A 15,322-nucleotide genomic window follows, 5' to 3' on the forward strand; every position below is an offset into this window, starting at 1 on the left:
GCTGTGTGTCCTCGAGAAAAGCAGTTTCATCCCATTTCCTGTGTACAATATATCCAAAATTATTCTAAAATTGCCATTGACACCAATACACGCGAAAAACAAAACAGCGTACAAAATCTAAGATGTTAAAAAATTAACTGTATATTTAAGTTTTCCGTTTCGATGTTCCTATACAGATTATGTTATCCACAAGTTATCAAGATGCTGCATATTCACATGTTTCTTGTGTTATTATTGATAAACAAGTGAGATATATGGCATTTCTATATATAGCAATGTGTTGGGATGTCTCGAAAAGACACTAAGATATCGCATGCTGATCATGGTTTCCATGATAATATTGTCGTCCCTTATTGTTCATCGTTCGGGTTTATCAGGATTTTAAGATTTCCGTTTCTAATACCAAATACAATAATTTTATTTGTACCTGATCAAATGTTTGTATAATTTCAGAACCGTAATCTTAAATCTACTGTGTTGGTTTTGCTATTTCAAACTAAATTTAAGGAAATATGTGGCTGTTAAAGCAACCCAGCTACACATACCCTCGCCAAGATGACTAACAACATCGTGATAACTGCAGTCTGAATATATGATATAGAAATAAAGGTATCATCTGGCTTCATAATATACACGCAAGACTACATGCATGTTTATACTGAGTTGGGGAAAAGAATGAGTTGAACATTTTGTGGGGATTCCACAAGGCTCTTAGACCAAGGCATTTCCATAAACAATGTCAAAGGACTTCTTTATGCTGCCTATGCGCAAAACACGCTTGTTTTGTATTTGACATGAATTTATTATTTATTATTTGCCCCAAGCAACTGTAAAGAGCTAATGAAATTTAAAACAAATTAGAATTTAAAACATTTTAGAAAAATGTATATGCTTAGACATTTGAGTAATTACAATTTCTTCAAGTCTGGGTGTGCAATACGGAATTAGGATTTCAACATTTGCATTGAGAGTAAGATCAAATAGGATTGATTATGTTAGAATGTTTTATAATTTGATACTGCACATTGTTTTGATGACACAACAAGTTCTATCAAGATATTCAATACATTCATTATTGAATCTGCTATACATGACCATTCCTGATCAGTGATAACAATCAGCTGCAACGTACTACAAGAAACGTTAAGTTATTTAAATATGTACAGCAAACATTACTTAGCAATAAAGATTACTCTTTGATCCTTAGTTCATAATAACAAAATAGGACGTCGAAACATTGTTTCACAATTGAGACAGAATAATATTTGCTCCAACTGTATCAAAGGTATTTATGTTCAGCTCCTTCTTGTTGCATTCAGTGATCACAAACCCCTCACCTTCATTAATAAAATGAAACATAAGAGTCACAGATTGTTAAGGTGGAGTTAATGCTGCTGGACAACACAGCAAGGAACGGATAATCTGATTCAAGAAACACTCGTACGTAGATAGAATTACGAAATTGTTTTATATTATGCATATGGTGTGTAAATAAGTTGAATGTCATTCATCATGTGTGATTGTAATTATTATAGTAATATATAAATATGTAACTAATATATAAAATAATGTTTATGGTATAAATGTTTCGTTTCCTTTATAAAGCGGGTAGTTATGCTGCATACTTAGTTGATTGATGTCTTCTTTGTAAGTTGTAAATGAAGTTTGTTTCTGCCTGATTATAATCTTATGTCTAAGTTACAAAAAAAGATCTTTACTGATGTTTTATTTCAAGGTTGAGCCTTCTTTGCTAACCTAATGCTCCTGAAATCGAACACATTTACAATCTGGAGAAAATTTTGGTTGTCCAGTGTAATCTATTAGCCCAAGGTCAAGATGGGATCTGTATAAATAGTGTGTGGTTAACAAGTATTTTGTTTCTTATTTTATCTGGCTTCAACTATAGCTGCTATTAGATACAATTTAAAAGGAATTATTGATTTAAATTATTCAATGGAATTAAACACTGCTCATTGACCTTTTGGATCAAAACGTTATTATAGATTTTCTGAATTCATTCGAAGACATTTTGGATTATATCATTGGTAGTTTAGAACATAACTGATAATAGGAATTCATTCGGGACAGTCTATATTCCTGAATAAGTCATCCAGGATTACTTGGGATAATCATAATACTGTAAGTGTCATTTGAACTTTTACATTGTATTTTAGGGAAATAATATAGCTGATGAGTTTTACCAAAATTGGTGGCGTCACTTCTTTCTGTTACATTTGAGATCGTGCGACTTGATATATTATGGAAAGTATATATTTGTCGTCCACTTAGGTGTAGTGGTCAGTTATCTGACCTTGAAAATCAACAGGGAAGAACTACGGGTAAAATGTATATGTGAGATGGTTGGATGGTTTGTTTGCTAATGCTCTTTGAAATTGGTAAACAATGCCGTTAATGAAAGAAAAAGAATAGATTCTTCCGAAACTGATCGCAAATATAGTTATTTTATGATCCTAATGTGGTTCTATGGTCGTTCGACCTAACCATTATTTTAATGTCACTGGACTAATTTGTAAAGAAAGTGTAATGTTATCACCATAATGTGAAATATTAAAGATTTAAAACATTAATTTTACTTTTCGAACATGCGTATGCATACTGTTTACCGCGGCCCAACATCAAACTTATGCTGGATGGATATTTTACATGCTAGTGAAATCCTTTTCCTATCGCGCTCCTTTTAAAAGTCTTGTACGGAAGTTCACATTACATACGAAGACAGATGAATATAAATATATTGATGACATATGCTTGCTTTCTTCATTTGTAGAATTGTAAATGTTTCCGCTAGACCTACTATTCGTTCGATACGTTCTCTTTTACTACTGATTTTCATTTAGTTCTACCAAGGAATATAATAACACGTACTGAACATAATTAAAGAACTTGTAACCTCAAAATTCAATACAGGAAATGTTAAGGTACATATGCAAATATGCAAGGCAATTTTAAGAAGACATAGCACCACATTAGCCAATATCAAAATTTCAAAAAGGAGGTATTTGATAAAATCTTGTAATTAAAGTAAGAAATATTTATTCTATAGCCAATATATTATGAACTCTAATTAAAGAACAAAACAATGAATGATTAAATACTGTCTATTTCCGTCACACCCATTTAAACTCCATGATTGCAAGCAAATAATATATGTATATATGTCTGTTTGTCTGAGCGTGTATGTGTTTCGAAACAATGCCAGTACTAGAATTACATACCATACTGCAGTTAAAAGGTATTACTGATGGTGATTCCAAGTCGATATTTTCTGAGTCATTTGTCACATTTTAAATTTCCTGCTTAGACCTATCATTCGTTTTATTGTTTTGTTTGTGATTTTTTTCTCTCAAGTAGAAGTCTTTTATAGTAAGAGATAGGAAGATGTACATGTTTTAAGCTCGTATGACCAGTTTTGTGTGCTATTCTTGAACTACCCATAGACGACTTAAAACCTGCACAATGATAATTCATTCAGCTGGAGCAAGAAACTTAATTTAACTGTGAAATTGTAGACTTGTGAATGTATGGTCCATATAATGATTATATGAAACTTATTCACATTACTAGCGCGTTTTAGAATCCTTAAAGTGATAACGACAGTTTCTTTTTGTAATCCTTCGAAATAGGTCAGGATCCAATACATTATAACTCGTACCTAGCGCTAAATCTCATAAACTAACTTCATGGCAAATATAAAACTTGCACTACTAGTTCTAGTTTTCATAACTTACAGACCTCCTAATTCTTCCTATCATCCGCGGTAACAGCGTTGGTTTCCGATAATTGTGACATTCAACGGTAAAAATCATGATAAAATTTCGGTAGTTTTGCGGACGTGTGAATAATCTATTTTAGATGAAGGAATAACAGAATATTCAGAAGACAAGTGCGGTAAGCAAACAAACGTAGTCTTCTTGCAAATCTAGAGTCTGCATACAGATTTTCAAGATGACATGTACTAAACAAGACACAATCTAAAAACAATATACTAAAATATATACGGGAATTGAAATTTTATATTCCTTACTCCAAATTGTAAGTTTATGTGTTTCCTTTTGCCTAGTGCGCGGTACAGTTGGGAAGATATCATATGTGAAATTAGATTGAACACATTATTAATATTATAATAATTATTACTGGGGTCTCTTGCAAATTGTTATTATATTTTCGTGATCATACATCCCAAAGCATGCATACAAATTATACGGAAGTTATAATAAATCTACGGAGACCTAATTTTAACACATTAACTTCTTATCAGTCATTATCATGCATAAGGTAAGAATTTAGCATATCGCTGGTAATAATCGTCATAATCATTTTAATTTAATATGCGCCAACACCATATAATCATCACCACCGTTTGACAGCATGAATATTGCTCATAAAAGTAAAAACTGTCTCAAATGCTGTATTTTACCAAATTGGAACTGTACTATTTGTTATTCGTAATGCTTTTAATATTTCTATTTTACAAGAAGAATATATTTTCTCATGCATATTGTATAACAAATAAAATGTGTCTCGATATCTTCTAACCTTACATTTCATTTAATAGTTATATGGATGCAATTTTCTCCTATCGTATCATTCGTATAAACAAAACACTGTCTTAAATGTTCTAAAGTTAATTGTGTCTTACTGTTGTTCTAACAGCTCTATTCCGGTAGTATCGCTATCTGTATCTGATTATATCTTGCATATTGTATGATAAATAAACTTCTTGCATAATTTTCTAACCATACCTTATTTATTATGAAACATTTGCCTTTTCGTTTAATTATATCCTACCGATTTGCCCTTATTCTTCAAATAAATGTGTTATATTCCATTGATATCATCATCCTCGTTAGTATCTGCACTATATAATATACTGAGAAGACAGTTATTTGACGTTACCATGTGTAAACGTATATACTTTCCGTAAAACAATGGCGTAAATAAATCGTGCAAAGCACAACTTCTGAAACAATTAGTGTCACACGAATGCCATTCTATATCCCTGCTATCATCATCAAAGGTAATTATAAGTTTAATTACCGTATTGTTTTATTTATGTATAATAATTTAACTAACAAAATCAAAAACAGTAGGTGTAAATGGATATGATTTGGGAGATTTGAAAATGGTACATTTGAATTTCTAAAGCATTATTGATCAGTTGCAGTATAAAACGTACATGTGAAACGCATCATGTAAAACTATAAGTAGTTTTCATTTGTGTTTATCATACTTAAAATGCTTAATATTTTGGGACATATACGTTTATGCATGGGTCATTTTTAAAACCATTTAATAAACAAGTCTTTACATTCATTTATATAGTTATAATGATACTGGCGAAGAACGTACATCGGTTTTGTTTTATAAGAACTCGCCTTGAATAGTTTGTTAGGTGAATAAACGTCTTATTTTAAGTTACCATAGCTAAATCAATATTAAACAGCTTCAGATTTATCCATTAATTCAAACTTATTGTTTGTTTAATAATGAATATTGAATGATACTTATTAACGAAGTAGTGAAGCCTGGTAATTGTCCTAAACTACTTTCCATTTAAGTACATATAAGAGGCTGTAAACATACTGAGAAGTAATTGAGAAACGATAGGGAAATACAAGATACAAATATCAAAGCGAATTTTGTCAAACAAAGAATGTGATTTACAAAACCGTTTCTCTCTTGTATTCAGACTCATAGTGTCCACGACCAGGGTGGTTTCAAATAAATGTTCTACACATACCCATCGCTATTAATGCACGTTTATTCAACATTGGTGTGTTCTTTTGTTTGTTAGCTTAACATTCCTATATCATACTTTTGGGATAATGCTGCAATCTAAATTTTAAACAATATAAGAAAGAAAGGAATGTGAAATTGCTGTAATGAAATAATTATATAAGGCGATTATCTAGTGCTATTGTTTGACTTTATTTAATAATTACGATCATTGCAGCGACATAATATTTGTTAATATTATTAGTTGGCCTTCTATAATAAAGTCAAAACTACCCTAAATTTACCTCATTACAAATATCACGTATGTTCTCATAGTGGCCATAATAATTGCGTGTCATAACATTATAGGAAGTAGTTCCGTATATCATGATCTTTGGCAAATGCTGGCAGAGTTCGTGTTTAAGTGCATGGAAGACATCTGCTTTCTGAAGATAATGTCAGGGGCATATTAATGATAATTTAGTCTTTTAAAAGATAACCGTTCAGAACTACATTGGTCGTATGAGGAACCATAACATAGACATAAGTTTTTGTACACATGGCATTGGGTTCCCTGCCAGCTCTGTGTTGTATGGCCCTATAGTGAAATGTGTCATGTGCAAAAGGAACGTAGCAGTCAGGCAATATTTAGTCAGATATGACAAAGCATACAATGTAAGTAACAGTCTCTTAATTTTGGCAGGATGTTGTTTTACATACTTATCTACACGCGCATTCCAGGCGGCGTGACTTTTGATGGCAATATATAGGAAAAGGCATAAAACTTGAACGAATTCAGGTGTGACAAACAAACAGATCAACAAAGCAGTTTTAACTATTTTAGATGGGCATAAATTAATTAACCCAAGGTTCATTTTCTGATAATGTTTCGAATTCATTAAGTTCCATTGATACATGTGTCTGATATGAAAAGGTTTGGGATCCAGGGGTAGATTATACATCCAGGACCTATATATCGGGCCACTAAAAATCAGTTTATTTTCTATGTGCCATAGCGGAAATTTCTGTTATAAAATGGATCTTATCATGCAAGCGGATGAATTTGCCTTTGGACCCAAATATTATTTTAACCTGCTGCCATCACAATCACATTTATTTTAGCAAGTCGAACATATATTTCCCTTATTCAATACTCAGTAACTGAAACTTAAATTATATGAGAAGACAGAAAGTAAGACGAAACAATTTTTATACTTCAAACATAAATACCTGTTTTTGGTTATATATATATATATATATATATATATATATATATATAATGTTAAAAGCCAGGGGTCTTTGCTTGACCGAGTTATGTCAAACCCTGGCGCGATTCCCTCTAGAAGTCACAAGTATACCCCAAATTTACAAAGACTTCCATACAGCTTCAGTTGTAAATTATAAAGCCCAATGTGTCCGTTCTATACATAAATTATATTCGAATGAATGCAAGACCACATCTCTCACAACCTGCTAAATGTATATCAACCGCGCATCTGCATGATTTCTTTTCGCTAGGATTCCGTTTCGCCAGCAGTTCACGCGTAGAAACTATACCACTATCCCTTAACACAGGGAACTACTTTAACAACGCCACTTTAGGCTAGTACAATTATTGTTTCTAGGCACATTTCGCAAGTACAACTGCATCACATTTGCCATCATGGCGACATAAAATGTATCTGCCGAGTCCCTCCTGATTGATTCAGTTGTGTAATTGACCTGTTTCCTAACGTAAATACTGCCACTGCAGTTGCACCGCCAATGTACACCACTAGGTTCTAGTAGGGACTTTGTCGTTTCAGGGACACTCATTCGGTTTGAACCTGACTTCACTACTAGTGAACCATGCCATGATGGAAACTCACTACCACTTTACTCCGTGACGTTTGCTCCTAGTAATCGGCTAAATATTTTGGGCAAACGAATATTTATATTGCATCGAATTCTAATAATCAGACTAGTAATCACAATAATCTAAGAAAATTTAAAACGGGGCGCTATCACCAAATGTGCATACTCCATATATATATATATATATATATATATATATATATATATATATATATATATATATATATATATACATACATACACACACACACACATATATATATATATATATATATATATATATATATATATATATATATATATATATATATATATATATATATATATAGATAGATAGATAGATAGATAGATAGATGACATTTTTACTGTGCATGAAACGTTTAAACATCAAAGCAACTTTGTTCTTGAGGGATGTAGTGGATAGAAGGATATTACCACATGTTAATAAATTGGGAATTTTTGACTAATCCAATCCCCACCCCCGTTTGAAATACCTCAATATTGGCTTATAATTACTGATAGCAGTTACAAAAATAAAGTTGGAATTTATTTGCCAAATGGAGACGAAACAACAATAACCGCATGCGTCTGTGAAGGAAGTCGTTCCGTCTTTGCATGAATTTCAATAAAAGAAGATAATTTTACTCAGCCAGCTTTCATTTATGAGTCATTACGGTAAAGATTCGTGTTCAAACCCCTAAAGCTGAACCGAAAAGATGGCCGGGCGGACAAAATTATATATATATATATATATATATATATATATATATATATATATATATATATATATATACACGTTTTAGGTGCGTTGTGGGCAGTCATCCCGAAAGTGGGTTTACGGGAAGGACATGATATAGTTTACATTTCAAATCAAAATACATATACATAGGTTGTATTTCTTACATAGTAATTATGTATATGTTGAAAATAAGTATATACACTTATGTTATAGTCCTATTCATGTTTTCGGTTCGTGGGCAGATATATAAATTTCATGGGCAGTTTTGACCTTTAGGTTGAAGATGACAAAGTAACTGCCCAAAAATACGTTCACGAAGAACAAACATATAGCATTCTGCCCGCGAATACGGCCCCGGGAACAATATATAGCGTACTGCCCACGAATACGTTCACAAGTAACAAATATATAGCATGACTTTCCGGTGTGCGCGCGCAAAATGGTTGTCAAGACACGACGATAAACATTAATCTATTAAAGCATCCTTTGCAATGGCCAGCGTACATATAGCGGACGTGAGGTTCGTTTTTCACAGCTTGTTTGAAATAAATGGATGATTATATATCCAGTGTAACAACTTGTCTTGACAGCTTATGGATGCTAATGTTTGACATTTATTGTGAAGATGATTGTTCACTGCTTGTTGATGAATTCGTAGCTTCTGTTAATCGATGTTATAGCTCAATTTAACTGTCATACACTGATATGTTTAAGTCTGCTTGCACAGTTAACTATGCAGAGTTATGGAAATATAACAAATTGGTTTTAATAACTTTCAGAGTTTGTTTTACTATTAATCAATATTTGTTTCAAGTACTATAAAGGCTGTGATAGGTTGGGTGGCTTAGATTACAAATCAGGCCCTTCTCACTTGGGGGGTGGGGGGTGGGTACTGCCCATTATGAATATTACTGGTCCTAGATGTCCAACCTGATATTTATGACATATAGGTTCAACATCTTACTGCCAGCAGAAATGGTGTTCTGTAGTATTTTTCCCAGTCAATAGTTTATGGATATATTATGTCATGTACTATGCTTGTTTAATTCTCTCATCTCAGTTCTGACGTTACCATTGAATGCTATAATGTTCCCAGACATCCGGTATTCTTGGTTATTAAAATTATATATATACACAGATAACTGAAGGTGAGTTCTCATTATTCCCTAACAATTGTAATTAGTGGGGCTGTAGCAATTGATGGTCTGAGAATTCAAGTTAACTGGTTCAAAACTTGGGTAAACAACAAACTGTTTTCTTCCTTTGACAGGCATCATAAAGTTTTGCATCTTTGTCACTCTGATGACTGTGGTACACAAGTTACAGACTTTGCCTTAGAATGAGCCTGATTTTTGATACTTGTTACTGAATGGGGTGGGGTAGGGAAGTAACAAAATTATTAAAGGTGGAATGTATGCAAACCATGCTGGAAATAGATATGTGCCAGCAACTGCAACATGTAAGCTTCAATCAATTTGGAAACTATAAGCTTTATCCTGTAAATATTAACAGTTCACACCCTGTATAAAAGATGATTTTGTGTTTGATTAACTGGAACTGTTAATTTATTATGTTAAGGAATTTATTGTTTTAACCCTAGTAAATGTAATATAATTAGGTCAAAAGTTCCAGTTTGTTTATTGTTTCCAGAGTTGATTATTGTAACTTGAAGAACCTGTTTCTAAGTGTTAAATGAAATGAAAGAGATATTGTTTACTCAAGTGATATAAAATAAAAGTTTAAAATGAACTGAAAGAAATATTGTTTATTCAAGTGATACAAAATAAATGTAAAAGTGTATATTCATTAAGAAGTGTATTGTCAATTGCAAATAAATGAAGATTTATCTTATTTTGTTCTTTACTTGTGTACAAAATTATACCTGGATTGGGCAATAATTACTTGGACTCCATTTGGAAAAGAAAAATCTATATGTTCTAAATACCTAATGTTCATATCATAATGCTCTTTTAATGGATGATTATGCTTTTCAGCTGACGTTACCATATTGCCAAGTGAACTAATAGTATGGCCTTCGGTGTGGCCCACTAATCACATTTGTAAATGAATTATGCATACAATAGAGAAATAGCTCTTAAAATATCTTAGGAGTTGAACAATGTGTGTACACAAATAAACATAAAGCAAATCTTTGAACTTGTATGCCACACATGCAAGTGAATTGGTGGTTTTCATATGTAACTTGTGTACTCTTATGGCTTTTGTCTATATTTCTTTTAGCCATTTCTATTCACACACCAGAACACAACCTTTTTTGTCTGATTCAGGTACTAATGCAAAACTTATTTCAGCTGTAACTGAAGTATACAGAATTTTTCCTGATACTGAGGCCTGCTGTGTAGACAGTATAGCTGTAAGTCATCAAATCAAATGGAAGACAACAGTGTGCAGTTGAAGAAAATGATATATACCCAGTACCATTTAGAGTTATCTTAAAGAAAAGTCACAATGCACACTGATACAAGTAGTTTTAGAAAATGCATTTGTTCCACATACATTTTAACTTAACCCAAAAGTTCAGTCTCTTGCCTAAAATTCAATCAGATGTATGCATTTATTCCATAAAACACAAAGATATAATGAACCAAATCATTTTCATTATTGAGTTAGGTAGTAGGCTATGTTAAAGAGTGCAATCACTTTATCGATTTTTTTTTTCCATTACATTTTTATTTATTATAAAATGACATTTCTTAGTGGAGTGCTAGCAACTGTAACTTGAGGAATATTTTGTACATGCTGGCCTAAGTGTCATGAATATACTGTGCTACATTTTGCTTTATTAGGTATAATACTATCATGAGACTTGCTTGATTAAATCCTGAATTTGTCAGTTACACTTACAAGTCCACTGGTAGAATTTAAAATCTGTGACAGTTTGGGAACTTTTTTTGCAATAACTGCAAATCACTTTGCCTTCACAGTCAATGAATTCAAGCCATTGATAATTGTCAGACCATTGTGACTGAAAATGTGATTGTCTCTTAGTTGTGTCCTATTTGATAATTTTGCTGCCACAGAGTCTGGATTGTGTCTCTGAAGAAATAGTTCATCTAGACTCTGTTGCAGTATTACATTTTATATGTTCAATTTAATGAATTTTCTTTCTTTGAATCATTCTTATGTCATAACTTGCGAAAATAGTTTAGTTAACAATATTTATTCAAACAGAAAAGATAACCTCACTTGACAAATCATCCTACTAAAGTGATCATGGCATACACTTTTATCTTTGAAATTCAAATATTGCCCACTCGTTAATTAACATAACTAATATTGCACATTGAAGGTGATCATATGTATCATCAGTTTTAAAAAAATAAAGACATAATACTATCATTTAATCACTGCATACAGGAAACAGACACTTGTGTCTGTAAAATGCCTTTCATTGGATTACTTTGGTTTATTAAAACCAAACAGCGATCCACTCAGGATTTTCTAGGGTAGATACAGAGAATATATTATGGTCATTCAGAACGCTATCAATACATCAGACCAGATTGTTTTTATTATTATTTAGGCAAAATAACTTAGTAAGTCAGATGGCAAACATGAGGATGGTGATAGGTTATGTGGAATTTGCATTGAATCATCTGATCCCAGAAGATCTGATACAATGTCACTGGTTGTGGTAATCATCAAGTGCAGTTGCACGGCACCATAAGACTTATCAAGATACCATAAGCTAGAAAGATGAAGAAAAAGAAAAACGATGACCCAAAGACAAATCCTGCAAACTGTGTGCAAAAACGATTCCACAGATTATAGATGAAAACTTTACTATATTTAGCTTCAAGATATTAATAAATTCGGATTACTTCCTCCAGTCTGCTACAGTAATTCATGCCCATTGCACTCATAAATTGATTATAGTCCTTGCAGTATTTTGTATGGGCCACAATATTTTAATTGATGCAACTGATGCTCCATTCTTCAGTTCAGTGTTGATTCAAACATAGCAATGTCCCTTTGGGATGTGTGCATAAATAAAGAATGCCTGTTCCTTCATTACCACACTTGTTGAATTTATCGTGTCTCTCTGAAAACTGTACCATGTGAGAAAGAATTTTATAAAGAAACTGGACATAAGTATTGCTAGACATATACTCAGACCTGAGACTTCATAAAAGACTGCTTACTTGTGAGGCATTATTAGTGCTAGGGTTTGAGGTAATAACTTGCTATATGTTTGGTAAGGCAAAATAAGGGGCCTTATGACTTAAATTGAAACTGTGAAAAAACAAAAGGTTCAAATGCAATAAACTTTTGTTTTTCCTCATTTGTTATATTACAGTGCCATGAAAGGTCATTTCTTTTATCTTTTTAATCCCTTGCCAATTTTAAGTCATCATCACTAACCAAGTCTCTAAATCAATTCTTGGCATATTTAGCTAAAATGGTGTCTACTGTTCCATTATATCATTGATTGTTTAGCTTGCTTGTATGGAGCTTAACACCATTTTTCAGGACATCATAGACTTTACATGGCAGCCAACATATTTATTGGAAGAAATCAACACACATAACGCTACTGGCAAACTTTCCCATATACACACATTGGTTGGACTAGAGAGAGTTGATTAGTGATGTGTATGCCTAGACCATTCTATAATCCAGGGCCCCATGATTGAATACAGCTTAAAGAAATTAACCCTAATTCAATTTCCTTGTTGCATTTAAATCATAACACCCACCATGCAAAGTGACACGTCTCAAGATTTTCAAATTTGTATATGTTTTGCAACTTTTAATTCTGAGTTGATGCATGTGGATGTGGAAATTCAGTTACTGAATACTTAGCTACTTATATAAGGAGCTCTCACACTGGTAAAAGCATGCAGTTGGGATTTTATTTGCAAGAGGGCAATTAATTGTTCAAAATACTGTTTTAGCTAACTACATATGCGAAGGGTTGATGTATAAAAAAGAGGATCAAGAAATCCTAGCTAGTAAAGATAATTGTATCCAACTTGATAGAAAGTCAGAAGGCCTTTTAATTGTGTACAGCAGTTTCATTAAGGAACCAACTATAATACCATTAGAAGTTTATGAGCAGCAAAAACCACATTTAGGACCAACTAGACATCAAAACCATATGCATAGTTCCATTTACGGCCAACCAGACATCAAATAGGTCATCTAGTGAAAGCACAATGTCAAAATGACCAGCCATCTAGGAGAAGTAGCAAGGAAGGGGTTTTCCAGATGCCCATTAAAACAGCCATATTGGAGGTTAGATTGGCACTATTTTCATTTACGTCCAACTAGACATAAGAAGTCTTTCACTGATATGACGATTCATTCAGGAGAAGTAGTTATAACAGGATTTTCAGGATGGCCACATTGGTGGCCTTATAGGATGTCTGTACAGCACCATAATTCTCATTCAGGACCTGCTAGACATCAACATAAGTATTTTGTACACATGTTGACACGCTGACACAATTATCCATTCAGAAGTAGCGATAAAAAGTTTCTTAATATGGCTACTGTGGCAACCACATTGTATGTGTGAGTGGCACCATCTTGTTTTTTCTTCCAGATATTTTCACACAAATATCATATTTAAAGATAACATGAATTCATACAAGATCTTGTCGGTTTATTTCATAACAGATTTTTCCCTCATATTAATATAATCTTTTGAAAACATTTATACATTATAGTTCTAGAAATTTTTCATGCTCTCAGAAACTATTAAAATCACAGCAGAAAGTGTTATGTTATATCTTTATTCAGCACTGAAAAATATTTATGAACTCTTAAAGTTTTTTCCCCTATATTAACTTAATTTAATGAAGATGTTCAGACTATAACCTTTCCATTGGATTTATTTTTTCAAACATGGCGTAAAAAGTATGTTATAGTAACCAAGTTTTACATTGCCTTCACCATCGCAGAAATCTCTATAATCAATTTCCTAGTAAAGAAAAGCCAAGAAAATAAATGGACAGTTAATATTCACTTCAGGATCACAGACCTGAGGCAAATATGTCATTGTTAAATCAAACATTTTTATTGTGTTTCCTTAGACCTAAATATATATATATACTTGCTGTTACTCTAAACGAAGGCTGGTGATCCAGTTGATAACCTTTTGGGGGTTTTAAGGATGTCTTTAAAATTAAGGCCTTAAAAATGTTGAGATCTTATATTAAAAATGACAATTTGAGCCTTGCAGATTCATGTCCACAGGTGCCCAAATAAAAAAAAAAGGGGGGGGGGGGTGCAAGGGGCAAGCTTGTTGGTGTGTTATAAAATAACTGACTTATCATCAGTGTGCTGACAGGTAATGTGTAATTAAATCACTGTTGTAATATTAATAATGAGCGAGTCTGCACAAAGGAATTTCATACAGCTAAACTAACTCAACAACTAGAGGCAATTAAGAAATATATCCACATTCGTGATTCTGTCAAATGGCAGATACAACAGCATCAGGAAGCTCAAGTGGCATTTACAGAAGGTAAAGAGCCGCTATACTTGTTATCTTTTTAGGGATGTGCTTGGATTTTGCCCTCAAGCTGGAGCAGTCATAGGATATATAATAAATCGCCACGGTCGGAATTTATCCCCAAGCTGGGGTAATCGATGGGTAAAGTCTTATCCACAGTCGGGGATTTATTCAAGCTTCAGGTGCAAGTTTTTGTGCATCTCCATGCCCTTGCATAAAACACAGTTACACGTTTTTTTATATAGATATTTTTCAGTTGTAGACAGGAATAATATGTATTTGCGAGTGTTTGAAATGAATGGGTTCATTATGAATTGAGTGGCACTACATTTCAAAAGCAAAATTGGATTGAAATGCAAGAACTGTAGTACGGAATTAGTGTTGGTTCTGGATCGTAGAATGGAATTGTGTGTGTGTGATTGGATTTTTAACGTAGCTTGAATAATTTTTCAGTCATATTGCTACGATGTCTGCAGTGTGGCAGTTTATAGTGATGTATAGCACTGGGGCATCAT

This window comes from Sinohyriopsis cumingii, chromosome 17 (genome assembly GCF_028554795.1).
Source record: "Sinohyriopsis cumingii isolate HCF-2022 chromosome 17, ASM2855479v2, whole genome shotgun sequence".
NCBI classification, from domain to species: Eukaryota; Metazoa; Mollusca; class Bivalvia; order Unionida; family Unionidae; genus Sinohyriopsis; species Sinohyriopsis cumingii.